Genomic DNA, 20,689 nt, shown 5'->3' on the forward strand with positions numbered 1-20,689 from the left:
ACCATAAATCCCATTACCTAAATTGACCTAACTGATAAGTCAGGGTTAAGGTGCGTGCACACAGTGAGATTATGGATGTGTACGTTTTGACTATGAGATTTTTCTTGAACTCCCAGGAGCACGGAACCATAAAATCTTGACTATATTTACTTGAGATTTTGACTATACTAGAACACTAGACTGTATATACAATATCATCAAATTTTGCAGTCTATTTTTTCCTTGCGATTCCGATCTCACGGGGGGCGAGCACTGGCATCGCAAGCTGTATACACATACACTGTGTGATTAGTGCCAACCTGTCCTCCAATACAGTCAAAATTGTTAGCTAAATCGTACTGTGTGTATGCACCTTTCAGCATGAGGAGTCACTCTGTCACTCCAGCCAACTGCTGTGGAACTACAACTGTGTGCCCGTCCACAGTTTTAGAATGCCCTAACAGGCAAACTGTGGCAGGGCATGCTAGTACATATAGGGCCTTATTCAGATCTGAGCTCAGTACAAATTTGTTTGTAAAATGGGCAAAACCATGTGCACTGCAGGTGGGGCAGACATAACATGTATAGAGAGAGTTAGATTTGTGTGAGTTATTTGGTTTCTGTGCAGGGTAAATACAATATGGGTGTGTGTGTGTGTGTGTGTGTGTGTGTGTGTGTGTGTGTGTGTGTGTGTGTGTGTGTGTGTTATAAAACAAAATGACATGGTACAGAATATTTGAGGTCAGACCACTGTAAGCAATAACATACATGCCCAATTAGCCCAGTTCATACTGTAACTATAGCATGAAAGCATCATTATTTATTTATGACCAGTTAATTCTATGGCACATATTCAGCAGCGCTTTATAGAGACTATTTGGCTATTCACTTCAGTCCGCTGTGAGTTTACAATGCTCATATATTACTTACCACATGTATGCACACATTGAAGTTGTATACACACGGTGCAATTTCAGCTTCTGTATACAGTCAAAATATAAAGTAAATATAGTCAAGATTTCAAGAATGTATGCACCTTACGGCTTTTTTTTTTTTTTTGGTCAATAGCGAATGTAAATGTATAAAGGTGTATTTTGTGGTATCAACTCCACATTATTAGCGCACCAAATTTCAGCCATTGTAGCCCAACATGTTATCCCCATAACCAGATCCACCCATATAATTAACTAGTACTAACAAAACAGGGCTACATTCAGTTTAATGTCATTATTATAGAAAAATAAAAAAGAAAGCGACAGAACAGACATAGCAATGAATTTACTCTCAAGGCATCAGTTGACATTGAAAGAAGCTTCATGCTAAGAAAATAGGAATTTAATACCTACCGGTAATTCCTTTTCACGTAGTCCTTATGGGATACTGGGAATGGTCTTAAGACATTGGGTATTAGAGGGTATCCGCAGGAGACAGGCACATCTATAACTTTGAAGCTGGGTGTACTGGCTCCTCCCCTCTGATTCCCCACCCAGGAACCAGTTAATGGAAAAACTGTGCCCGAAGGAGAATGTACATATGAGAGGAATAACTTATATGTCACCTATGTAAACATAAGTGTGAATAGTGTGGTGAGATTCATGCCAGCACACCCGCATTCATCAAAATAAAAAATAACTATAATACCACCAACTGGGTGGATTTTCTTTAACAAAGGTCACTGAACTAGACCTTAGAACCAGAAGACAATAAGTTAACTTCTGAACTTTATAAGCAGAATAAAGCTGCAGCCAGACCCCCGCACAGGGCGGGCGCCCAGTATCCCATAAGGACTACGTGAAAAGGAATTACCGGTAGGTATTAAATTCCTATTTTCACTAACGTCCTTGATGGGATACTGGGAATGGTCTTAAGACATTGGGGATGTCCCAAAGCTTCCAGAACGGGAGGGTACGTGCGGAGACTGCTGCAGTACTGCCTGCCCAAACTGGGTATCTTCTTTGGCCAAGGCATCAAACTTGTAAAATTTTACAAAGGTGTGTTGCCCCGACCATGTAGCAGCTCTACAGAGCTGCAGAGCTGACACACCCCGAGCAGCCGCCCAGGATGCGCCCACCGATCTGGTGGAATGAGCCTTTAAAACCGGAGGTGTCGGCATGCCTGCCGTCACATAGGCTTGTTGGATTGTAGTCCTAATCCATCTAGCAATGGATTGCTTAGATGCAGGGTGTCCTTTCTTTTGTGCGTCATACAGAATGAATAGACAATCTGTCTTCCTGATTCTTGAAGTCCTCTGGACATACACACGCAAGACACGCACCACATCCAGGGATACCGGAATATCCGGTGAACTAGACGCAGACGGGACTACAATTGGCTGATTAAGGTGAAAGGAAGAGATCACCTTAGGAAGAAATCGCGGGTTTGTTCTCAACTCCGCTCTGTCAGAGTGAAAAATTAGATAGGGGCTCTTACAGGAAAGGGCTCCCAATTCGGACACTCTTCTAGCCGAGGCTAGGGCCAAAAGGACCACCGCCTTCCAGGTGATATACCGCAAATCTATCGACTCCAACGGTTCAAACCAGGAGGATTGAAGAAAATTAAGAACAACGTCCAAACTCCAAGGAGGTGTAGGAGGTACAAAGGGAGGCTGGATGTGAAGCACTCCCTGAAGGAATGTTTGTACTTCCGGGATGGTAGCCAATTTCCTTTGGAAGAATATGGACAGGGCCGAAATCTGGACCTTTAGTGAGCCCAGACGGAGACCCAAATCCAATCCCGCTTGTAAGAAGCACAATAACCTGTTCAGGTTAAACTTCGCTGGGGGGACCTTCTGCTCCTCACACCAACCCACGTACTTTCTCCAGATCTTGTAGTAGTGGGTGTTTGTTACCGGCTTTCTGGCCTGAATCATCGTGGTGATAACTGATGAATGCAGACCCTTCTGAGCTAAGATTTTCCGCTCAGCCTCCACGCCGACAAACGTAGTCGCCCTAAATCTTGGAAGACGCAAGGGCCCTGTGTGAGTAGATCTCTCCTTAGAGGCAGGGGCCAAGGATCCTCGATCAGCAGGCTCTGTAGATCCGAGAACCAAGCCCTTCTTGGCCAGTCCGGAGCCACCAGAATGGCTTCCACTCCCTGACTTCGAACCCTTTTTAGTACTCTTGTCAGTAGTGGTATGGGTGGAAACAGGTACACCAAGGGAAACACCCATGGAATTGTCAGGGCGTCTATTGCCACTGCGCAGGGATCCCTGGTCCTTGTGCAGTACATGGGGACCTTGTGGTTTAACCGGGATGCCATCAGATCTATCGATGGCTGGCCCCAACGGTCCACAATTGCTGCAAACACCTGTGAATTCAGGCTCCATTCCCCGGGGTGGAGGGCGTGACGGCTCAGAAAGTCTGCCTCCCAATTGTCCACACCCGGGATAAAGATGGCCGACTGAGCCACCACGTACATTTCCGCCCAGGTCAGGATCTTGGAAGCCTCCTTCATGCAAGTCCTGCTTTTCGTGCCTCCCTGGCGATTTATGTAGGCCACAGTTGTGGCGTTGTCGGACTGTATCTGGAGCGCCCGACCTTGGAGAAGATCCTGGGCCTGCAATACTGCATAGTATACAGCTCTCAGCTCCAGGATATTGATGTGGAGTCTCGCTTCCCACCGAGTCCACTGACCCTGAAAGGTTCTGTCCATGGTCACAGCACCCCATCCCAGCAGACTCGCATCTGTCGTGAGTCGCACCCAATCCTGGATGCCAAATCTCCGACCTGCCAGCAGGTTCGACTCCTGAGTCCACCATAGAAGGGACTGGCGGGACTGATGCGACAGAGAAATCCTCTTGTACATCAGAAGATGGGAGCCCGACCATTTTGACAACAGATTCAGTTGGAACACCCTGGTGTGAAAGCGTCCGAACTGAATGGCCTCGAAGGTGGCCACCATTTTGCCCAATAACTGGATGCATTGGTGAACCGTCACCTGAGGTTTTGCCAAAATCACCATCACCAGGGATTGTATGGCTTCCATCTTCTCCCGGGGGAGGAAAATCCTTTTCACCTCTGTGTCCAGGAACATTACCAGAAAGAGGATACGCCGCGACGGCGTCAGAGAGGACTTGGGGATATTCAGGATCCACCCATGCTCGGATAAAACCTGTCTGGTTCTTGCTATATCCTGTAGCAGGACCTGTTCCGACCTTGCTTTGATCAGCAAGTCGTCCAGGTAGGGGATAATATTGACCCCCGACCTCCTGAGCAGTACCATCATTTCTGCCATCACCTTCGTGAACACACGCGGCGCTGATGACAGGCCGAATGGCAGCGCTCTGAACTGAAAGTGTAACTCTTTCAGCGCAAACCTCAGGAAAGCCTGATGTGGACCCCAAATTGGTATGTGGAGATAGGCGTCTTTCACATCTAACGATGCTAAGAACTCTCCTTCCTCCAGGGTTGCTATTACTGCCCTGAGGGACTCCATTTTGAACTTGTGAAACCTTAAAAAAGGGTTTAGTGACTTTAAATTTAAAATGGGGCGGACCGAGCCGTCCGGCTTCGGCACGAGGAACAGATTGGAGTAGTAACCCCTTCCTTGTTCCTCCAATGGGACAGGTGTGATAACCCGTGACGTCAGTAGGCGTTGTATTGCCTGTTGCAGGTTCACCCGGTCTGCCTGTAGGGCCGGGAGACCTGATTTGAAGAACCTGTGAGGAGGAGGTATTTCGAATTCCAGCCTGTAGCCGTTGGTAATAAGATCTCTCACCCAGGAATCCAGGTGAGAGACTGACCACACGTGGCTGAAAGCTGACAGGCGACCCCCCACCTCGCAAGTGACTCCAGGGTCGGAACCCGAGTCATGCTGCAGGCTAAAAGGCGGTGGCATTAGCGGCACAATCCTGAGATCCTGTGCTGGCGGGCTTTCTGAACCTACCACGGCCCCTTCTGGCGGCCGAGCTGGAGCCTTTCGCCCTCTGCCTGGGCCTGGAAGGCCTAAAGGACTGAGACGCCTGAAAGGACTGGGACGTATGCCCCTGAAAGGGACGTTTAACGTGAGTGGAAGCTGTCGGCAGAAAAGTCGACTTGCCGGCTGTAGCCTTGGATATAAGGTCGTCAAGTTCGCTACCAAACAACTTTTCTCCCTTAAAAGGCAAACTTTCCACACTACGCTTTGACTCTGGATCAGCTACCCACTGTCTTAACCAGAGGGCCCTGCGGCCCGAAACTGCGGAGGAACGAGCATTTATAGCTCCAAGCTCCTTTTGAGTGTCACACAGGATCTTTGCAGTGTCCTGGATATGGCGAAGTCTCTCTCCAACTTGCGCCAGTGACATATCGGCCAGCATGCCTTCCTGGATCTGAGAAGCCCATGTATAAATGGACTTTGCCATCCAACAACTGGCGAGGACAGGTCTCTGAGACGCCCCACTCGCAGTGTACATGGACTTAAGGGTAGTATCCAGTTTCTTGTCTGTACTATCCTTCAGTGTTGCAGCCCCTGGAACAGGGAGAACCACCTTCTTGGACAGTCTGGACACTGATGCATCCACAACCGGAGGCTCTTCCCACACCTCTCTAGTGGCGGGATCAAAGGGAAAGTTGGACTTAAACCTTTTAGATAGTTGGAAACGCTTTTCAGGTTGTTTCCAAGCCTCCTTAAACGTCTCATCAAGGTCAACTTGTTCAGGATAAACAATTTGCTGTTTCCTTTGGGACCCAAAAAACGGGTCACCTTCCTGCATGTCTGCTAAGGGAAGGTCTAAAACTTCTCTTATTGCTATAATAAGAGGTTCCGGGCCCCTAAGAGATGACTGTGAATCAGGGATCAGAGCCCCGTCATCCACGTTATCATCCATGTCGTCACCCGCCTGCAGATCATCATCTGAATCAGGCAACATGGCGGCCGCAGCACGCTTCCGTGACTGGCCCGTGGTGGTGTTCATATTATCCACCCGTGCGGCCAGAACTGTTAAGTCCTGCTGCACCTGTTTGGTCTGCATTGTATTTGCAGCCAATTGCGTTGACACTGCCTGCAGCATGGTTTTAATGCCTGCAGCCCACTCAGGCTCTTGTGAGTCTGATTGGGGAGTACCACTGATCTGGGGTGAAACCCCTGTCTGAGTGGTCATACATTCCTCACAGGTAATCTGTGAGGTGGACTTAGGCACAAACTTGTTGCTGCAAATGAGACAGGTTAACTTCCTCACCATGTTGAAGGAAAGAGTAACCTTTTATCCACAAACACACCACAATCACAATGAAATAAAGATATATAAAATCAAAGTGCAGTGTATAGCAGCTATATATGTGTGAGCTCTATCACTGGAAGTGTGTAGCTTAACAAGCACGTGGGGGAGCGCTCAGATTACACTGAGGAGACCAGCACACCCTGTACAACCTGAACTCCTATTTAGGAGTTGGTACAACACACAAACACAGTACAGTTAGTGATCAATTAAGCGATTTTAGCGCTATAATACACTTGCTGTTTTCTGCAGATTTCCTCTGTCCAACACCTCACCGCTGAGGAGTGATCTGGAGGCAGTAATGGCGCCCAGGGAGAAGCAGGAAGTAGTGAATGCGCGCTCAGAGCTCTGGCCTCGCTCCGCTGAAGCCCCGCCCCCCTGTGATGGCGCAGGGGCTTCACTGATCTTTATACTGGCGCTGGCTGTCAGTTTTAATGGCGCCCTTACACTGAACAGCGTTTTATTGTGGGATCTGCCCTGGTAGCCCAGGGACTGTCACCCGCAGCCAGTTTGTGACAGGGGGTCTGCGCAGCCCCTGTGCAGGGTACCGCGTCTGCCGCCGCCGCCATCTTGCCGCACAATGAGCCGGGGTACCCCACTGTGGGGACCCCGGTTTCTGCTCACCACAGACGTCTTCGGACTGTGTCAGGAGTGTGCGGCATGCTGGGGGTGAGTATCACTGCAGCGCAATGCCCGTGAGTACAAACACCCTCTCAGGACAGTGGTCCTGCAGCAGGGACAGCTCGGTACCTTAAGAGGCCTGCAGCTGAACCCTCCTCAACTGACTCCCTCGAAGCAGGGATACTGTGAAGTCCAACACAGTAACCCCAAAATAATAAAAGAAAATAAACTGAAGACAAACTCTCTGGAGCTTCAGCAGTGTGCATCCTCTCCTGAGGGCACATTTTTCTAAACTGGTTCCTGGGTGGGGAATCAGAGGGGAGGAGCCAGTACACCCAGCTTCAAAGTTATAGATGTGCCTGTCTCCTGCGGATACCCTCTAATACCCAATGTCTTAAGACCATTCCCAGTATCCCATCAAGGACGTTAGTGAAATAACAAATTTTGGTCACAGCTATAAAAATGTATAGAAAATGTAAAAAAAGAAAAGCTTCTTTGTCTATCTGCCCTCTGGGGATGTATTTAATTCAGGGCTTCTGGCACAGGGTTCCTGCCCCTCTGCTGCTGCACTACCTACTTCTTACATTGTATGGAACATAGAGATGGATGGAGGAGCAACTTCTAAAGGTATGCACACACTGGGCGATACATTGAATGACTGCTCATTTTGAGGGATGTCCTCTGAGCCATATCATACATAATATCAACCAGTGTGTATGCTCCAAATGACGAACAAAATGCGCTCCTGCAGGTCGTTAAAGTCCAATCCCCCATCGTCTATGCATGGAGTTCAGTCTGACAATATTGTCAGTGACTGCATGCCTGGTGGGGGTTCCCGATGACAAGACTAAATGATAATGTACAAAGTTTAGCACTATATCGTTCGGCCCACGGCACCACCGATATAGTTAATATTGTTCATTCTAGCACCCGCCATATTTAAAAACCTGTGCAGTTCCTCTTCCCTGCCTGGGGTGTCGCTGTCTGCCGTAGGGCTTCTAGCACAGTGTGGTCTGTATGTCGCCACTGATATGCAAGCCAGACCTATGCTAGAAGCACCACAGCAGACAGCAACACCCCAGGTAGGGAAGAGGAACTGCATGGGTTATCAAATATGGCGGGTGCTAGAATGAACACTAGTTACCTATATTGGTGGTGGCACAAATCACCTAGTGTGTACACACCTTTAAACTCTTGTGGCACAAATCACCTAGTGTGTACACACCTTTAAACTCTTTTTGGAAGTATTCAACTGAGTTGTGAAATCCTAGCCTAATAAACCCCCCCTCCCCCCCCCATGCTGCTGAAGGCATGATCCCCCTAAAACACAGACACCAATAAGTGTATCACGGCTAATTGGATAGCCCTGGCCGAATCCGTTAGCTGCAGTAAATTACCGCAGTTAAATGGGTACCAGCCTAAAACGATTGGATTCAAAATACTCCTTTAGTTCATGTGCATATTTACTATGATACATTAAGAACTGGAAGAAATTAACTTTTCAATAATTATTCTTCAGATCTCAACTACTGGCACTTGACAGAATAGGAAAATAGACCTTTCTCCAACAGTGATTATTGTTCAAATTACTTACAGTTATCAGGCAATTTAAACAGACTTCTAAATAAGTCTTCAATCTTTCCCACTGCTAAGAATAATTCAGATTTTCTTCTAGTAATAAAACATTCTTACTGTACCTTTTTATTATACAATTTAAGTCCCCGGGGTTCTAACTTTAATGTCAGGTAATGTATATTTTTGCTTCTACATTACACTGCTAACAATAAAGGTTATCTCCCTGTGAATGCTAGAAGCCTTTGTACAATGAATTTTTCCTTAGTAATGGCTGGCTATGTACTCCCTTTTCTGGACTGAAGTCATTATTTTCTTGCTTAACCCCTTTCTAGACCAGAGAGGGAATATATTAAGGAATAAATCAACCATATTCCCTAGTAGTGTTCTACTGAAATAAAATATCTGGCAAATAACTTTCCCTTAGAACACCTTCATAGCAGGAAGCATGTGTGTGAACACAGGATTTTACAGATCTGTGCGACATTGTAGGACAAAATCTTCTCTGCAGAATGTGCTTTGTGCAGACCGATGGTTCTAAAAACACTAACCCCATTACCATAGCTGACACATGTGGTATGTTAATGCTGCTCTTGTTTGTTGCAATGTACTAACAATTAGAAACCACAGACACCCTGGAAAAAGCATCTATGCATTTATAGGATCAGAGGAATTGAAACATAAGAAAATAAAAAAAATGTAATTAATGGTATAGTTAGCAATTACCACATCCTGTCCAGTTGCATTGCTAGCATGTTCTCCGTACTTAGAATGAGCTGTTATAAGCAGCATCTGTAAACATTTCCTGACGCTGATCTCCAGCAGAAAAGAATATAATCCCGAGTGGCTGCATGCAGGTGAGCTGCTGATTGTGTGAATGATGATTAGATGTCGTCAAAGACATTGGAGCATGGGGGGAAAAAAGGTACTGTATATCTACATTTTCCATGTCCATACCTGGTATGTACTATGGTACAGGTGATGGGGAGAGATACGATTTCTTGCGGGCTTTACAACTGATGATTTAAAAGCTGAAGGGTGTTAAGGAAGGTTATAACATTTTGTATGTGGCGCTGCTGCTTTCATTTTCTACATTTATACTAAAATGATTGTTGTTTATGTACCCAGTAGCAATCATCACATAGTGCAATACATACATAACATAATGATCAGCCACTGTCCTACTGGAGCTTGCACTTACAGCAAGAATGCTAACCACTGTATCAGGTTGGGTAAGAAATCCCAATGGGAAAACCAACAGTGGGATCCTGACGGCCAGAATGTATTGTCTTCCTACCCCACTGTTTCCACAGCCTAACCCTGACCACCCCATCACACAACCGAATGTAGGGTACACACCTAAAGATTGATCTTATCAATCTATCTGGTGGGAACAAAAATCTGGTAATGTACGGGAGCAGATCATTTGCACCTAAACACTGGAAAACAATCAATGGTCATTCGGGTGAATTGGTTAAATCCAAATGTATCCGAACAATCATTTCCATCTATTTTTCAGCATCTGGGAGCCAATGGTTGATTGTCACATGCTGCAATACATTATCAGATTTTTGTTCCCACCAGACTGATTGGATACTGTACAGACTGCAACACTTGTATTCACTTCCAGGATGTGTCTTGTTTGTGGCTATTGGGAATTCACTGTTGATCTCTTGACGGTCAGGATCCCATAATTTAAAAAAAATAAAATTCTGTGAGTCCAGAGGTGTCGCAATTTGAACTCCACTTGTAGTGTCAACAGAGTGAAGAGGCGAATAGTGGGCTGATCTAGAATAGGGCTGGGGAACCTCTGGCCCACCAGCTGTTGTTGAACTACACATTCCAACATGCCCTGCAACAGTTTAGCATGGGCAAATAGTAAAAATGTTGCCGGGCATGCTGGGATGTGTAGTAGTTCTACATCTGGAGGGCCAAAGGTTCCCCATCCCTGGTAGAAGAACAAAGCTCCATGCCACATTTGTTAGCACATGTGAGAACTTCCAGAATGATTTCCATGCAAAATATGACAATCAATTAAAGGGGCAGGCAGGAGACTAGATCTTTCCTTCCTAGTATGAGAGTTGAAACTGTATATAAATAGGCAGAAGATTCCAATGTAAAGTGTGTATCATTGTGTAGATCTACAGATGTTTCCTCAACGTTTTGCTGCAGCAACAGGTCTTTCTTTGCCTAGAATGTGTGTTAACAGCAATGCGTTGTGACTAGGCAGCCACAGCTTTTTTCCAATACAAGTCCTGTTCAGCTCTATATACAGAGTTAGTCACACACAATATGAAAAGTATCATATCAAATGAAATAGCAGCCTCCTCGTGTGTCCTAGCACTGTGTTCAAATTAAGATGCATTTTCAGCCAAAAAAAGTGTCACTCGACATTAGAAGAGCAGCATGGGACCTTGCCAGGCATCCCGCACTGCATGGCATACTGAGGCTAGATGTATGAGGACACATCTGTAGGTAAAACTGATCACTACCATATTGATGTGTTAAGGCCCCCATGCACTGAGCCGATTTGGCCCGATTCCAACGAATGAGGCCATCAAATTGTCCCAAATCGGGTCAGTTTGATGTCCCCTCAGGTCCTGCTGGACGACTTCCAGACCTGGGACCTCCCTTCCGGCAACAAGCCAGGAACAGGGAAGCATGCGATCTATCACACCCGGGCGGCTCGTGGGGTATTGGATGGCCGAACACTGCTGTGAGACATCACAGCAATGTATTGCCACCTTTACAGTGCTCGTAAGGAACATTTTTAAGCTATAAGCACTAGTCTTCCTACAAGATCTTGCATGACACCTATTGCTACCTGTAATTCACGGACCTACAGATAACCTTCTAATCCATTTCTAAGCTACTCCTCTCCTACAACTAGTGAACAGTTGGCATTTACAGTAGGTGGCTAAGCAACACCAGGAGAAATCAGGGTACTTGTTTCCGAGCACGACGCCCATCGCATACCGTATTTAGTGGTGTGCGATGCGATCTTCCCGTTAAATTAACAGGAGTGCTTGTACAATGAAATATCGCATAGCATTGCATGCTAGCAAATAGCATGCGATGCAATGTGATTTTTAATTGTACAAGCACCCTGATGGGTGCTTGCAATGTTAAATGCATCCCCAATGTCAAAGCCATCCCCATTACCAACGCCAACCCGAAGCGAGGCGATTGCAGCGAGTTAGCAAGGGGCGGCGGTACGTGTCCTCCGACCTTTTCATAACCCCCCTATTCACGTCCGTGGAGTTGATTTTAGATAGTGTGGCGAGCGCGAGCCACCGAGCCCGAAGCGTGGCAAGCGGAAGTGAAATACGAGCCCGAAGTGTGGCGAACCCCACGAGGGGACGCGGAATACATGTAAAGTAATCCGTGTCCGCTCGCTGCGCTCGCCACACTATCTAAAATCAACTCCATGCTGACGTGGATAGTGGGGGTATGAAAAGGTCGGAGGACGTGTACTGCTGCACTCGCCACGCTTCGGGTTGGCGTTGATAGTGGGGGTGGCGTTGACAATGGGGGTGCATTTAACACTGTAGCCATTAGGGTGCTTGTACAATTAAAAATCGCATCACATGCCGCTATATTGCATGCGATGCGATTGCATAAATGCACTTCGATCAAAATCGTGGGCGCCGTGCTAGGAAACAAGTATCGAGATCAGTAAGAGTAAAGGCCCCCATAAATTAGGCCGACTTGTCCTTAGGAGCTCCCCGGGAGGCTCACATACAATTTTGCACTTGATGGGCCATTTGTTACATGCGATTTATCACATGCAATGGGGAGCTGCAGTGGGTGGTGAGGAGCAGGGGGCGGGCGGTCATCATCATCATCTGTGGGACGCTGGGGCATGCAGCGGGCGGCGAGTGCTTTCACTAGCGGGTGGCGAGTCCTGACCACGCCGGGCGGTGAACGCAGATATCATCAGCGGGACAGGAAGTGCAGTGGCGGGCATTAGAATTTTTAAATAACCTGTCAAATGACTGACCGTTCTTAGCCAATCAGAGAACGGCCAGTCATTTCACAGGTTATTTTAATAATCTAATGCCCGCCACTGCACTGCCCATCCCACTGATGATATCTGAGTTCACCTCCCTGCCAGGTCAGGACTTCCCGCCCGTTGCATGCCCCGGCGTCCCGCAGATGATGATGACCGCCCGCCCCACTGCTCCCCCGGTCAGGCATATATACAGGGAGGTCAGACGTGACCGTCCGACCTCCCTGATCCAGTCCAATGTGCACGGCATCGGATCAGATGTCACACACCTGTGATTTTGGTCCGGTTATCGGCCCAAAGTGCCGAAATCGGATGAAATCGGCCCAAAATTGCATAGTGTATGGGGGCCTAAAGTTACTGATGCTAAAATGGAACCCCAAAATGAATCTGTAAAACCACAGATAAACATGAGAGGACAAGGTGGCAACAGAAGCCCATACTGTCAGAAGTACATTGGTAGATTTTCCTCAACTTGATCATTGCTGCCCAGAGAATACTATTGTACTTCAGCAAAAAAAGCTGCTAGAAAATTAAAGCTAGAGAGAGATTAGACACTTCAAATGACAGCTTCCTCCCGATTAAAAAGACAACTGTCACAGCCAATCAGGAACTTGCTGTCAGGGCTATTCAGTTCACAGCATTGCAGACAACACTTCAGTCAGGAAATGTCATTTTTATTTATTAACAGTTTCTTATATAGCACACATATATTATGCAGCGCTTACAAACTATATTCCCTACCACATGTACACGCATACACAGATGTTCTGGGGTTAATTTGTTGAGAGCCAATTAGCCTACCAGTATATTTTTGGATTGTGGGAGGAAACTGGAGTACCCGGAGGAAACCCACACAAGTACAGGGAGAATATACAAACTCTGCACAGTTAGAGCCATGGTGGCAATCCAACCCATGACCTCAGCGCTGTGAGGCAGTAATGCTAACAATTACACCATCCGTGCTGCTCCAATGCAATTTACGGCAACTAATGGCAAATGTGTTGGGCCCAGTGCTGTTACAGTACAACTAGCCTGAAGCACTATTTAGTGCAGACTTTTCTTGCACCTCAGGTGGGTGTGAGCGGAAAACCATTAGTCATGGATTTACAACGCAGCTAATTGAATTGCTCTGAATGGTACTCATCCCAGGTGCCACAGCCCCTCGATTCTAATTGAATTAAACCCTATCAGGTCCTAGAAATTCTGTTCTATGCAAATTGGTAAAGGTTTAGCTGAAATGTATATATTTCAGCAAATTTCAATCAAACATGAAAATGACCTCAACAGTGATCCCAATTTCAAATTGCTGCCTATATTTAGGGCCAGATGTACTAAGCTTCAAATGTGATAAAATGGAGAGTGATAAACAGCTAGCCAATCACCTCCTAACTGCCATGTCACAGGCTGTGTTTGAAAGTCTGGTAGGAGCTGATTGGCTGGCTGTTTATCATTCTCCATTTTATCACTTTTGAAGCTTAGGGGGGTATTCAATGTCAGGGTCACGGCAGTCGAGCTTGCACAACCGCCGTGACCCAGTCCCGTTCTCGGTCAGCTCGACCGAGAACACGCAGGCGGGATTCAATGTCCCGCCTGCCGGGGAGCGAAAAGGGGGCGTGGCCGCGAGTTGCGGCCGGGAAGAGGCGAGCTGCAGCCGGCAGCTCGTCACTACCCGGCTGTTCTCGGCAGAACGAGCCCAACAGCTAGTGATGTCGGGCTCGTTCTGCCGAGATACCCTGCTCAATGCTGTCGGGGAAGACAGCATTGAATAGGGCCCGGCGGTCATCTCCCCGATGGGAGGTGCTCGACGGAGATTGAATATCCCCCTTAGTGTATCTGGCCCTTAAAAGAAGAAAAATATCCTTTTATTTTAATGCTCATTGGAGAAGCATTTTTGCAAGTGCACTTGCCATCAGTAATCAGAAAATACACAGTGCCTTCCTTTCACTCTAGTCTAGATAGACTGGGTAATTTTCAGCAATACAGGGCATCCTCCCTTTCCAGAGGTTATCAGCCGGAATGCTAACTAGACTGGGGCTGCTGTTCACGAATGCAGGCTGAAGGTTTGTTCTACTTATTGCTGTTAAATTCTCCACCATATGCAAGATTTTTTTTCAGAATAGTGAAGTAACTAGCAATTAACTTGCCATCCTTGAATCTCTGAAATCCAGCAAATTATAAGAATTGGAGGAATCTATTAAACAAAAAAGTATTCGATAAAGTCACAGGCCTCAACTGAAATCCCCCTTAGTTATTTATAAAATGAGTAATGAATCATTCTATTTACTGTCAAAAACAAACCACTTGCTTTTGCTAATGCTAACAAGCACGGTGACATGTGATAAAGAAAAAAAAAAGGCAAACATCAGCTCCAGGGTCTCTTTCATTCTTATATAAACAAAAGCCTCCTTTGTAGCCCAAGCAAGCAAGCCAGAGAGAGGCCTGCAATTGTGTTTTCAGTGGTAAGGCTGGGATTCTCTAGAGAAAGCCTTTGCAGGCACCTCACGGGACTCTCACCTCCGGGAATATGAGAAGGCGTCTAATTTATCTTTTCTAGACCCCACAGTACTGATGTAATCCCCAAGGAAACCATTTCAGCTTTCATTACATTTGCAGTACATATTTGCCTGTTTTCCTTATAGAGTTGTTGCATTTATACTACCTTCTGGGAAATTTAAACTTTAACATTACATCTTATTAAGCAAACGTTGATATTTATGTGATCACAGGATAGATAGAAACCGGTTCAATGTTGATATTCAGAGAGATACATCGCCATCATCTTGCAAAATCCAGACGAACAAAAAATACCTTTATCTGAAAATCACCATAAAAAAAAACGCAAATTCCACACACCACTTTGAAATGATTAGCCTCTGTATAAAGCTGGCCATACATCTACAGATTTATTGTCAGATCTGACTGGTTGGAACAAAAACCTTGTAATGGATAAGAGCAAATGACAGTTGAATATTTGCTTTGAAATGCTGGAAAACTGCGAAAATCTGTCATTCAGTTATTACCAAGTTTTTGTCCCAACCAGCCCAATCTGACAATCTATCTGTAGATGAATGGCCAGCTTTAGAGCAATGTCCTCATTTCCTCAGCATAGTAGGTTGCCGATAAATGCCCTGTGGTTAAAATGTTCACTTAAGTGACCAGATCACATGATAAATACTAGCCATTAGTAATGGTTGGATGTCAGTGAGACATTTTTTATGGTCTATATTCATCTTGAATATGAGCAACGCAAATCATTTCAGAGCATGGATATTAAGGAGACCATTTCAAACTTATGTCATCTTTAAGCATTTTAAAAATTGTTTAATCCCTTCGTACTGATGGTTCTCTTAACCCTTGAGGTAATTTACTCTCATCACATTCCAACACCAATATCACTGATTTTGTTTAATTATTATACCTTTGATAAGTTTGTATTTTCACAAAAAGGAAATAAAAAAAAGTTACTCAAATGGCCCCCCAAAAAAGTGTTTTTATTGAAACGTCAAGAAAGGTAACCAAAACCAAACATCATTTTGTTTTGTCTCATAAAAACAGCATAAAGAATTACTTTGTGGGTCTTGTTTAACCAATAATCCACCTTGGCAAAACCACAGAAAGCAGGATTCTTTGTAGATTTAGAAAAAAAAAAACTGCACTTTTTTTAGATTGTTGTGTAGGAAGACTGTGCCTTTCTACAATCTATTGAACATATTTTGTTTTTTCAACAGATATAGTAGAAAATGCAAAGTTGCATGCAATCAGCAATGTATTTCCATCCAATCGCTAGAAGGGGCATGCCAGAGAGGTCTCAGTAGAAGACACGTCTCCTGCATGCAGCTGTGATTCCAGTACTGCAACCAACCATGCAAGCTGGGATTGCGATGTTCCATGCAAATGCCCGAAAGAGGCAGGACAGCGAGGCCAGGAAGTCTGTCTGGCTCTCCCGGCCCAGAAGGTGGGAATGACAAGCCCCCATTTCTGGGAATGCAGAGCTCCCCTGACCCTTCCCCACCCAGTCAATCAATCATACAGAGGGGATCACAGGGCTCATTCAACAAAATAGAATTGGGAATCTACATGCGTTCAGGTCTGAAACAGGCCCATTTACGGTAATCACCAGAAAGGAGCTTTTTAGGAGGCCACATAAATTGAAAAAGGAGACTCACCTCTTTCAAACATGAGGGCATCACATTTACAGGTGTAATCATAATCATATACCATCCCGCCTATATAAGGAAAAGTTCTGTTTCCGTAGTGAAGGGCAATATTGTCTGGTAATCACACTTGAAAGTTGGTCGCTATGGCTTATTATAGGGCATATGGTGCAGGGGGGGGGGGGGGGGGGGGTTACCATGTGTTGATCAGTATGATCACCACATATTAGCCTTTATGTGGTCACACCATTTGAAAGAGGGTGCCTTTGTTTCTCTATGTTGTATGGTGGGGAAGATAGAGACATTTGTACCTTCTCCCCTTTTTGGGAACAAATGGGTCTTGTCAACTTGTAGGCTATTACATTTAGCACTTTATCTGACACCCAGCACATACTGTATAGCAGCACCGATGCACACAATGACAGATGTGAACTATTGATATTTGAATGCATGCTTGGAGGATCCATACATGATGCGATTATTGCTGTAAACATCACTGGATCGGGTCAATAATTTGCATAATGTATGCCATGCTTAAGGTGCTCTTACACTTACCTGATTTGGGTCGATTTTGCCCCATCCCGAAAAATCAACACAAATCGGATGTGTGTGTGTCATTCCACCAGACCCGATTCGCGGTCCCGTGTAAATGGGGTTGGACCCTACAGATTGAACCTGCTGCAGGTTCAATCTATCGGTTCGGACCCATCAGCGGCATATCGTGGGTGCTTTTTAGCACCCACGATGTCTTGGGTCTGAACAGTATTTGGCACACACCTATGTGAAGGGGCGGGCAGCAGCGGATTCCAGGTTGCGCTGAGCACCCGGGGGGTGTGGGTGCAGCATCGCAGTGCTGCGGGCAGTTCGCAGTGTCCGGGAAGTGCTGAGCGGAACTGCGGTGGCAGAATAAAAGAATAACTAAAAATGAATGATTGACTGAGAGTGCTCTCAATCAACAACCTAGCTGCCTCCACCACTGATTGGCAGAGAGGGAGGACTATCACAATCAGCAGACTGACTGTCTTATAAAAAAAATGTATTCTGCCACTGCAGGTCCGTTCAACACTTCTCGCACAATGCAGACTGCCCGCCCCGCCACTGCACCCACACCCCCTGGGCACTCAACAAAGCCAGGACCTCGCCGCTGACCAAGGTTTTTGGTACTTGGGTGCCAACATGGATAGTTCATACCCCCCACTATCCATGTTGGCATGGAGTTGATTTTAGATCGCGTGGGGAGCGTAGGGAGCCCCGCAAGGAGACTCAGACGCACGGCGCCATGCTGGCGCCGTGAAACTACACAAGTACCAGGTTTTTTTTTTTATATTACTCTCCTGCCCCCGCAGCTCCCCAGGAATTTACATGGAATAAATTGCATGCAATTTATCCTATGTAAAAAATGGCACATCAAGTGCCAAATCATAAGTGAGCTCTTCCTGGAAACTGCCGGGGGAGTTTAGGGGAAAGTCCTCAGGACAAGTTGGACTAGTGTATGCGGGCCTTTAGATAGGCATCCAACACAGAAACTAGGGCTGTCTGATTGTTGCAGGTAGCAAAAGTTCCAAAGGCAGGTATAGCACACATCATTACCACTTTAGGTGCCCATACATGGTACAATTATTGTATGCAATTTGGACTAGATCGCATCGCATACATTTTGCAATGCAATGAGATAGAATCTAGTACAAAAAGTATGTGGAGCACATACTGGGGGACCTTTACTAATGGAAATTTGTTAAAAATAGGTGTATTTGTATCCAGAAATACACTTATTTTTGACATTTACTATTCCGAAAATACGGCAATTCATATTCGTATTGATAGCACATCAATACGACTACGAATTGCTGTATTTTCGGGATAGTAAATGTCAAAAATAAGTGTATTTCTAGATAAAAATCCACCTATTTTTTACAAATTTCCTTTAGTAAATGTCCCCCACTATGTGAGCTGTTCAATGAGATGTTTGCAGGAGCGCGCATCTCATCGCACCCAGCAATTGTACCGTGTATGGGCACCTTAAGTGGATTTTCATTTTTAGTGTCTGTTTCTCCATCAGTAACAATGCAAAATAAGTAATTTTAGAGTATTTGTTTATCAATAGAAAAAGATAAACAACATTTAAACGTCACTTTCAGAATTCAATTCTTTGCTTTATATTTCCAACATTAATTGTCAATTTCAAGCATAAAACTATTAGTTGAATATTATTATTTTATTTTTTTTGCAGTCTGTCATATACAGGGGGATATGCAATAACTTACAAAGAAACATCAGGAGCGGATCTTTTTTTTTTTTTCTTTAGGCCACAAAAACACACAGGTCTAGTGAAAACGTTTCTGCTTTTGGGGATTTGGTTTCACCTGAATGAGGCAGGTGAAGCAAAATCCCCAATAACCCACATTTCACAACAGTTTATAGGGGCTAATTGGATTGTACAGGTCAAAGATTTTACCACAGGTCAAAGATTTTACCACGATCAACAATTGCAGGTCATTGGATACCACTTGTAGTCCCGATTATTACAAACCATATTACAATTTACAATAAATGACAGCATGTATTATTCGTAATGATATGACCTGCGAAATATGTTTTCTACTCATGGTGTACAAGATACCTCAATAGACATTTAAAAAAAATTCAGCTGTCAAATCTATATTATATTCTACACTAAGTACTGTACTACTTACACACACACACACACACACACACACACACACATATATCTCAAAAGCACAGGAAACTAGAGTACATTGGGTTTAAATAGCAGAATCATGCAGTACTGCGCACCAGGTACACAACTATGCACACATACATATATAATACACATATGCCATATGCACACCAGATCTATGCCAGTCTCACATCAGCTTAGTTTACAAGTTATCAATGACAGTAATTAAACCTGTCAAAGCTGACTAATTAGTTAATTGGTTATCTACTTCAAAGTGTATATACATGCATGCACATACATACATACATTATATATATATAACACAAACAAAACAAAGCAGACATTAGCCATTAGTTCCCGAGCAGGCTGTAATCACACTGTGTCACCACCCTAGCACAGTATGACATGATACATAGAACACAGTGCTATCAGTGTGCCTGTGTGTGTTAATAATAAGACTGCATCCCCTCCCCCAACCCTGGAGCTGTGATCCTAAAGAGGCTCCCCCCTCTCAGATCCCCTAGCCCGCACTCCCCCCAGGCCCCCGGGCAGGACAGGGGACAGGCCACATTACATAGACACAAAATCGGTCACTTAACTGCACGGCAGCGGCGGCTCCGGGAGGTCTCTATGGGCACAAGCTTACAGGAAAGCACGGAAGGGATACCTCCGCAAGATACAAGGCAGTCGAATTACTCCGCGGCACCAGGCTCAGAAAGAAGTCCCACGTTCAGGCTTCTTGATTGTGCGAGCACTGGAGAAGGAGGAGGAGGGAGAGGGAATTACAGTGTTATCAGAGGGAGAGTCCTCAGCCAGCGCAAGCAGAACTATAAGTTTGTTAATAAGGAAGGAGGGAGAGCAGTGCTCGGGTTCAGAGGATTACAGCTCATGTTATTTGGTGGTTCACTTCTTATTCGGACAGCTCCTTATTCGCTGTTAACTAATATTCAAGCTTTATATTACGAAAACTTTGGGGGTCTATGTACTAAAGGTGCCCATACACCGCATTGCATCGCATCGCATGTGTTGGATCGTAATAATGGGGCAGATGTATTAAACCTTAACAAGAGATAAATGCAAGGATAATAAAGAGAGATAAACGTCCAGCCAATCAGCTCCTTACTGACTTTTTTCAAACACAGCCTGTAACATGGCAGTTGGCAGGTGATTGGCTGGACTATCTCTCCTTATCACACTTGCATTTATCTCTTGTTAAGGCTTAAGGTGCATACACACTGGGCAATATGATCGCTGGCAATATATTGCTAGCAATATATTGCTCAGCAATCATATTGCCCCGTGTCCCGTTTTCATCTGCGACCAGAGATGGTCGCAGATGAAAATTTAAACACTGTTGAGTGAAGAGGCAGGGGATGTCGCTGGTCGGAGGAGCATGCTCCTCCGACAAGCGACGATTCAGGGGCTGAAAACGGGAGCGCGCACCCGGCGATTTATCGCTGGTGCACACTCCAATCACTGGC

General features: G+C 45.3%; 1 protein-coding gene across 12 annotated transcripts in view; it reads right to left on the reverse strand.

Annotated features, from left to right (window-relative positions):
* FBRSL1 (fibrosin like 1) overlaps window positions 1–19,951 on the reverse strand; it is a 536,058-nt gene extending 516,107 nt beyond the window's left edge. For all 12 annotated transcript variants that reach the window (XM_083150036.1, XM_083150030.1, XM_083149999.1 and 9 more), the window contains exon 1: window positions 19,808–19,951. The gene's annotated coding sequence lies outside the window, so the exon portion shown is untranslated. The remainder of the gene's footprint in view (window positions 1–19,807) is intronic.
* Window positions 19,952–20,689: the final 738 nt, after the last annotated feature.

This window comes from Crinia signifera, chromosome 1, assembly GCF_055691185.1.
Source record: "Crinia signifera chromosome 1, ASM5569118v1, whole genome shotgun sequence".
Taxonomy (NCBI): Eukaryota; Metazoa; Chordata; class Amphibia; order Anura; family Myobatrachidae; genus Crinia; species Crinia signifera.